Source organism: Macadamia integrifolia, chromosome 8 (assembly GCF_013358625.1).
Source record: "Macadamia integrifolia cultivar HAES 741 chromosome 8, SCU_Mint_v3, whole genome shotgun sequence".
Lineage (NCBI taxonomy): Eukaryota > Viridiplantae > Streptophyta > Magnoliopsida > Proteales > Proteaceae > Macadamia > Macadamia integrifolia.
In genome coordinates this window covers 32,793,785-32,803,051 of record NC_056564.1, presented here as the reverse complement: position 1 = coordinate 32,803,051, position 9,267 = coordinate 32,793,785, and positions in this window count along the sequence as shown.

The following is a 9,267-nucleotide window of genomic DNA, read 5'->3' as shown; positions in this document are numbered from 1 at the left end:
AGGGAAACCAGTTTCTACTTTTTTCATTTTGTTTTTTTTTTTATTTTTTCACTTTGTTCTGTTTGTTTTTCTTTTTATTTTTTTGAGCTTGCTAAGGATGAAGTCCTACTTTGGCTTTTGGCTAATGATCATACCATTCGGTTGCTTGATGTATGAAAATAAAAGTTTTGACTAAGGTACCCATTTTGAACGTATAAAAACCCTGTTGAGAAGAAAGAAACAAGCCTGTGTTTTGAGATGAGACTTTCTTTTGAAAAATAAAAGACCCCTGTTTTATGGTGTTGAACCATATGTAAGTCTGTGGGTTCCTTGTACTTTTGATTTGGAGTTGAGACCTTTTTAATTTGGCATGGGTTGACAAATGCACAATTTTAAATGAAATGTGAAATGTGGTATAAAGAAGAATAAGAGTTGATTCCCTTGGAACTAGACAGGGCATTGCGCCTCAGGAAGCGTGATGTCTTGATCGAAATTCCTTGGGAGGAAACTTCTGAAGGAACTCTAGCATCACTGTCTTTGTGGGCATATGCAAAAAGTGAAGCTACATAGTAACTTGGGTGTCTGGTGTTTGCTCCACCATGTCATTCAGGCCAAAAGTAGTGGAGTAGAATAGAGTTTATTAAGTGAAAAAAAAGGAGAAAAAAATGTGCAAATGTCATTAATGCTTAGTAATATGTTTTGGTAAAAAACACTCCAACGCCTTAGTCATTGGTTCCCTATTTCTTCACAAGTGGTTTTGCCTTAAGATAAAGATGTTTTGGAAGAGACGAGGTGAGTTCCAAATTAAGAAATATGCTAGTGCCTGGAATTGATAAAGGGTAATAAAAGTTCAAGTGTGGGGGTCCCTTGTAAGAAAAATTATCTTTGCTCCGGATCGGTATGGCCCTTACCTTTAGCTAAGGTTGGGATTTGTTTATTCTGAATTTTGGGTGTATATTCACTACAAACATCCACGAGACACAACTTGTCCACTAGGGGTGACCTAGGGGTTTAAAGGCTTGTTGCACATGCTAAGTGCAACCGTGATTCCTACGAAAGTGAGTTAGGATTTTTATTTTTATTCTTTTTCTTTTTGTTTTGCTCGATGACTAGCAAAGTCTAAGTGTGGGGGAATTCGCCCACAAACCCAAAATTGTCAAATAGAGTCATGAAAGTTTGAGTTATATTTTTTATTTCATTTTTCTTTTTTTGAGTCTCATGTAATAATGTTGCTCATATTATTTGGCCAATCGAATCCAAGGTATTGTACCCTTAAAAAAATAAAAATATCCAAGCTAGAAGTGTGGTATAAATCATGTTAATGTCTTGGGGAACTTAGATAGATTCTAAGCTTCCAATGTTTACCCACAACTATTTATGGTGGTGGAATTCCCGAAAAAGAAGAGTCCATATTATGAAAAAAAAACCCAGCATTTGAGTCGAATGGGTTCTCTTCAACTATTTAAAACATGAACTTCATTGTCGAATGCATTTTGAAGAAAGAACGCTCAACGTCTACTTGAAGGTCCAAATATACTAAACAAAGTCCAACGCATGTTGACAATCGACATTTGCAAACTCAATAGGGAATGAGTTTTGTTCAACATGAGATCAAATTCATTTGACGTTGAGCACACGTTGACCAACATATGCTCGACATCAACTCAAACTCATTCTATGTTGACTTGGCAATTTTAATGTCGAGTATCAAAAGATTTCCACTTTGGTCGTTCTATTTTGGACTAGGCTGGCCTAACCCAACCAAGTTATATCCAAAACTTTGAGTGCTCGTATCTTGGGCTATGTGTGTCCAAAATTGGGATGATTCTAAAAGCATTTTTATTTCACACGCTTTTATTTGGTTTGGAAATCAAGGACTCCTCTAGTTAACGAGAACTATCTTTAGTATGGATCTCACTAAACTCAAATGGAATCTCCTTCCAATTAAGGCGCAAATGAACTCATTTTCATACCAAATTTCAGTATGACAAAATAATATATCAATTGGATATTCGTGGATTCAAATGTCAAATAATCAAATTTCACTATGGGTTATGCTTCAGATACATTTTAATCATTTTACTTAAGCAATCACTTATATTGTCAAGATTGTGGAAAAATCCCTAAGCCTGAAAATAAAACCTCCCTTGATCCTAAATAGGTACTTATCATCGTAAGACATCCCTAGAGTGACATAATGAGATGTTTACATTGGGCAGTGAAAAAATATCCTATAAATGTTTCATATAGTACTCTTTTGTTGCCCTTTGGTTTCTCTTTATATGCAATTTGAATTATAAGATAGATGATATAATTAATAAGAAATTAAAAATGACAATAAACTCTTCCTTTATTTCTCTCTCCCTTTCACACTGGATTGGATTAGAATCGGCTTTAATTGGTTTGGTTCAGTTTTGAATTGGCCAAAATCGGTGTGTTTTGGAATTAAGTAAAAAAAAAATTCATCCACTTTTCAAAATTCAAATGCTTTGCTTGAAGTGCCACATGACTAGTCTCACCCATGGCACAAAATTGCCCGCTTTGATAAGTGGTTCTCACAGTTTTCAAATGTGTTGATCCTCGTAAGGGACACCGCATCATGATGTGCATTCCATTACACATCCTTATGTGAGAATATTTTATGTGGTTCTACATCCATGCTTCCATTGTTGATATATTTTCACCAACCATTTTCATCCCTAGCTCTGATACCAATGAATTGCCACGTGACTAGCTCCACTCATGGCATAATATTGTTTGTTTTGATAGGTGGGTCTCAAAGTTTTAAAACACATTATATTATGCAAGGAATGCCACATCATATATACACATTTTACAAGACCCCTTATGAAATTATTTTTTTGTGGTTTTACATCTCTCGCTTGACTTTTTTTTTTGCTAATCTATCCTACAACCCCCCTACTAGGCACTACAAGGCCAATACCCACCAACCTACTCCTAAGGGGGTACACACCCATATGTGGCTGGAGTCGATCTTTAGACCTCTAGGCGCCAACTTCAATTAACTAGCTGATGTTGCTACTAGTGCCCTAGACACTGCGCCCTACCCTTTCAGTCTTTCCCTGCTTCTCCTGTTACAACACCTCTACCACTGTGTTCCCTCCCCGTCCCCCCCCTTGCCCTCTTCGTCTTTAATCTCCTTTATTAATAATTAGTTCCGCAGAGTTCACAAAAGATAAGTTTCCATTTGACAACTCCACTCACACAATTTTGACATATTTTCAATAAAAGTGGCCTACTTGGTATTAAGTTGTGTGAAGGTATTATATCTCAATCTAGCATATTGACTACTACCTTTGTATGTCCATGTCAAAAAATATTTTTTAATTTTCTCAAGAATTGGGAGAATGCAAATTTAAGAAATTTATGCATGCCCATATCAACATTCGCTGCTCACATTTAGAACTTCATAGTTTGTGCGCTCACTTGTGCAATATTATGGGTTAATTTCATCCTATTACGAGCAAAGGTATCACTAGTTGACAGAGTGGACCACTTAAATGACTATCTACATGACATAGGGAACAAAGGAGTGCTTAGATAAGGGTGTCAATTTGGGACAAAAACCAAGAATTGTCCCGTTAAAACCTAGTACTAGATCGTTAAATTAATAAATGAGTTAGTACACTAGTGGGATCTAATTTTGGTACCGAATAATAAATGAAACAGGATGGTTTTGGGTCGGGATTCCCAAAAATACCAATACCGAAATACAGAACAGAATCGGAACAATCAATATACCTTTCAAAGAGTGGGTATATTTGATGTTCTTGTGTTCAAATTGTATGGCTGTAATTTGAGGTATTTGGGTGGTACTCTCATTGAGGTTTCAACTAATGGACCTTTAGTTTTGTTTCTATAAACTTATTCAATGATGGTACTAAAACTTTTTTTTTTTAAAATCTATAAACAAAGTTTTATTGGTAAGAACATGTAGTACACATGGATTCCTAATTACAAACTTAAAATAGGCATGGAGTGGAAATTGACCAAAATGTTCTACACGTGAAGGATCAGGCCCTCTTGACAAGAGATTCAACCAAACTATTACCTTCCATTAGAATAAAAGCAAAAATGCATGATTCTAAATTGGATGCCAATAGAAAAGTATACTGAATGATAGAAATCACTGATATTGGCAGGTAAGAGCAATTGCCGATATGGATAGAGAAAAAGTACTTCATTGTCATATTTAACAATTAGATGGTTCCAACTATCTTTAATAGCCTCGAGAAGACCCGTTAAATCGCCATCACTCTGCCCATCAAAATGTTTGAGAACATGGACAATTTAAAAGCTGTTGTGGGACAACAATAGATTCGACTGAGAAAATAGAAGGCATCTACAACCCACATAGATGTTCCAATTTCATCGAGCTACAATTACTTACTGTTGCTGCCAAAAATCCCCGCTAATCGAACCTACACAAACACAGACGACGGAGGCCCGGAGCTTGGTCCGGGGTTAGTCCTCCGACGCTCAAGTCAGGGTCGGCCGCACAGTTCAATAAGGGAGTAATGGTGAGGGTCTTAGAGCTTACATTCCCCTTTCTTCCGTGCCTTCTTATATAGCCCTTCGGGTTTAGGGTTTCTTCCCCTTTCTTCCCTCTTCGAGTCCCACTCGAGTACGTCCATCCTTCTGGGGGGGGGAATCTGCTCCTCATGCAGACGGCGTGTTCCCCTCATGCAGATGGTGTGATCCAGCGTGGTTTTGTGAGCGTGCCTCGGTGATTGAGCGTGCTTGAGTGAGGAAGGTTTCTTGGAACCTTCCTCTGACGGCGGACACGTGTCTCAGAGGCGACACGTGTAATTTCTCCCCTGAGGGGTCAATTTGGCTATATCAGGAGCCCCCTTACTTCCACTAGGAGCTTCTTCCTGTGGGAGTAACCAATATCTTCTTCTTTGGTTGACTTGTCCCTTCGGCTGTGGCACTACTGGTGACCGAGAGAAAGACCTTCGGTCGATTTGGATTGGCCTTACAGAGCATCCTACCGAAGGATGGACCCTCGGTCGGGTCCGTTCGGCTTTGGCCGAGCCCCCAACCGAAGGGAGGATCCTCGGTCAGGTCCGTTCGGCTTTGGCCGAGCCCCCAACCGAAGGAAGGACCCTCGGTCAGGTCCGTTCGGCTTTGGCCGAACTCCCAACCGAAGGATGGACCCTCGGTCAGGTCTGTTCGGCTTTGGCAGAACTCCCAACCGAAGCAAGGACCCTCGGTCAGGTCCGTTCGGCTTTGGCCGAACTCCCAACCGAAGGATGGACCCTCGGTCAGGTCTGTTCGGCTTTGGCAGAACTCCCAACCGAAGCAAGGACCCTCGGTCAGGTCCGTTCGGCTTTGGCCGAACTCCCAACCGAAGCAAGGACCCTCGGTCAGGTCCGTTCGGCTTTGGCCGAACTCCCAACCGAAGGATGGACCCTCGGTCAGGTCCGTTTGGCTTTAGCCGAACTCCCAACCGAAGCAAGGACCCTCGGTCAGGTCCGTTCGGCTTTGGCCGAACTCCCAACCGAAGCAAGGACCCTCGGTCAGGTCCGTTCGGCTTTGGCCGAACTCCCAACCGAAGAGGAGGACCCTCGGTCAGGTCCGTTCGGCTTTGGCCGAGCTCCCAACCGAAGGTGGGACCCTCGGTCAGGTCCGTTCGGCTTTGGCCGAGCTCCCAACCGAAGGTGGGACCCTCGGTCAGGTCAGTTCGGCTTTGGCCGAGCTCCCAACCGAAGCAAGGACCCTCGGTCAGGTCCGTTCGGCTTTGGCCGAACTCCCAACCGAAGGATGGACCCTCGGTCAGGTCCGTTCGGCTTTGGCCGAACTCCCAACCGAAGCAAGGACCCTCGGTCAGGTCCGTTCGGGCGCAAACCTCGAGGCTTCGTACCGTGACGTGGCGGTGACATTAATGCTCGGGAAGCCGTAACGCCTTTCCCCCATCTATATAATGTGGGGGTCCATTTGTGGGGCAACCTCTTTTTTTCTTCCCTCGGAGAGCTCACCTTCGGCCTCGGATCCCCTACTAGCCTTCTTGTTCGACCATTCTGCCATATGTACGCTCCTCGCGTAGGCCTTCGCCTTTCTGGCAGAGACCGAACTCTCTCCTGCGGCCGGGCCTCCACAGATGGTCGCTATAACTCTAGTCGGGCTTTTATTCTCCTCTTGAGGACGACGATCAGCTTCCTCAGGTGCCTGGTTCCTTTGCTGTTCTTGGTTGCCTCGGCGGGCGACCCCCCTTCTTTCATATCGGCCACCAACATCTCTCTGACGGTTATCCCTTCGGCCGTTTCCCTCAGGGGCCCCCTCCTTCTCTCGGTCTACGAATCTGCCCAGGTACCCTCTTCTGATCATTCCTTCTATTTCCCCTCTGAGATGCCAGCAGTCCTCGGTATCGTGGCCATGGTCTCTGTGGAAGTGGCAATATCTGTCCCCATTACGTCTTTCGGGGTGTCGCCCCATCTTTCCTGGCCACTTCATGGCCCTGGCATCTGGGGAATCTTTTATCTGCATTAACACCTCTGTTCGCCTTCGGTTCAGGGGTGCATACCTCTCAAACTTCCTTGGTGGACTGGGGGCCCGACTGCGCTCGGACTTTTGTCTTTTTCCTTCTTCGACGGGTTTGTCATCAAACCTTGGGGGCCTCTTCCTCGCCGCCTTTCTTTCGACTTCTTCATCGGCCTGGAGGGTTTCCTCCATCTGGATGTACTTATCGCATCGCGCCCTCAGCTCGGTCAGATCTCTAGGCGTATGCTTCGCCAGGGACCTCTTCAATTCCTTGTCCTTGACGCCGCCTAGCAGGGCCGTGAACTCCTCCTTCGGGTCTAGGCCCCTGATCGTGATCTTTTCTTGTTGGAATCGCTTCATGTAATTCCGCAGCGATTCCCCTTCTTGCTGTTTGACGTTGGTTAGGTTCAACGTAGTCTTCTGGAGGGGCTGGCTACTAGAGAACCCCTTCACGAAGAAGTAACTCAGGTCGCTGAAGCTGTGGATCGACTTCGTCGGCAGTCGGTTGTACCACAGCCTCGCTGCCCCTCTGAACGTCAATGGGAGGGCCCGACACATGATATTTTCCGAGACGCGATGGAATTGCATGGCGACCTTAAAACCTTCCAAGTGATCGACGGGGTCCCCCGAACCGTCATAGGTGTCGTACTTGGGCAGGCGAAAACCGACCGGGAGCGGGTCCCTCATGACCTCGTCAGCTAAGGCCGTATCATTGGTGAGGTCGGGCTCGTGGCTCCCCGTCTGGTGTTCTGCCACTTTTCTGATCTCGTCCTTCAGGTCTAAGATCATCCTTTTTAGTCCCGAGTCCTCGGACCTCGGTTTGTCTCCTTGGTGCTGATCCCCATGCGGGCCCCGGGCGGCGCGTCGCGTCCTACCACGGGGCGTGGGACTCTCCCTTGATCGGCTTCGAGGGTCTCGACCGGCCCTCGTCGATCCCGTACTGCTTCGGTCTTCTTCTCGAGCCCTCTCGAACTGGACATGGGGACCAGGGGGTGCTCCGCCGGTCCTGTGGGAGACAGCTTTGGAGACCTCCCTCATGGTCTCGGCCAACAGGTTATATTTGTTCTGGAGGTCTTCGAACTGCTGCCTCGTCACGTACTCCTGGGCCGCGGGAGGCTGATGATCGCTGCCTTCGCGTACTGAATATCCAGCCGAACGCTGGTATCTGACGGACACTTCCCTGTCGTCATGGCCTCTGTCCCGTCCTGGCTCCACCGAGGGAGGAACTTCCCCGGATTGTTCTTCCCCCATGCTTATGTTGGACGTTGCTCTCGCTCTCCTTCGGTTGTAGGTTCTCCCCACCATTACCGTCGGTTCCCACAGACGGCGCCAATCTGTTGCTGCCAAAAATCCCCGCTAATCGAACCTACACAAACACAGACGACGGAGGCCCGGAGCTTGGTCCGGGGTTAGTCCTCCGACGCTCAAGTCAGGGTCGGCCGCACAGTTCAATAAGGGAGTAATGGTGAGGGTCTTAGAGCTTACCTTCCCCTTTCTTCCGTGCCTTCTTATATAGCCCTTCGGGTTTAGGGTTTCTTCCCCTTTCTTCTCTCTTCGAGTCCCACTCGAGTACGTCCATCCTTCTGGGGGGGGGGAATCTGCTCCTCATGCAGACGACGTGTTCCCCTCATGCAGATGGTGTGATCCCGCGTGGTTTTGTGAGCGTGCCTCGGTGATTGAGCGTGCTTGAGTGAGGAAGGTTTCTTGGAACCTTCCTCTGACGGCGGACACGTGTCTCAGAGGCGACACGTGTAATTTCTCCCCTGAGGGGTCAATTTGGCTATATCACTTACCAACAGAAAAAGTAATTATGATTTATCATTTCCCCGAGAGTTGAGTAAGGATGGAATTGTCAAGGTAAATCCAAGACCTTAACAATTCCAAGTCAAGGTGAGGTTTTGGTTTGAAGATGGGTTAGATAAAGTACTTCCCATCGGCGAGGACATTTGGTTTTATTTTTTAGCATTACAACTTTATATGGCCTTGTTTATTTGGTCATCATTAATTCTTAATTGTCATTTTGAGAATCTTACATGTAATCTTGGAGAGTGAAAAAGTAAAACCACAAAATTCATCATGGTTTTATATTCTAAGTTGCTCTCCAAAGTAAGAAACACCTTAGTCCATAGATCTCATGATAGAGAAAAGATCCACAACAATAATAATGGAACCATTCCATTAGGAGACATTAATAAAGGTTTCCCTTTTACCATAGTGCCTAGAACCATTTAGGAACCTATACTATCTCGTGCTATTAATAATCGAGATTGAGACCTTGGTTTGATCCCGTTAACTAAATGGGATAGATTTGTGATTGAAACATTTAGTATCGATACCGTAATGGACCCATCCCAAATATCGAGAGTTGTCCCAATTGACACCCTTATGCTTGGAGGAGCTTGTGACTCTTGTTCTTCTTTTTTGGCTCTAGGACCTCTTTCTCTCCCATTTCCTTTTTCCTTCCCCTCCAACTCCAACTCCAACTCCAACTCCCACTCCCCTCATCTCTCTCTCTCTCTCTCTCTCTCTCTCTCTCTCTCTCTCTCCCTCTCTCTCTCTCTCTCTCTCTACAACACCTCCGCCCTTGCTTGCCCCTCTTCTCCCTACATCTAGCCCTTGCCCTTGCCCTTGCCCTTGCCCTTGCCCTTATCCGTTCTCCCCTCCACTCTTTGCCATACTACCGACAAGACAACCCCCACCTTTGAATTTCCACTTTGCTTCCCCTCCCCCTCCCCTTAATGCTTTGGTTCCCCTTCCAGCCCTTCTTTTTCTACTCCTTTTTTTTTT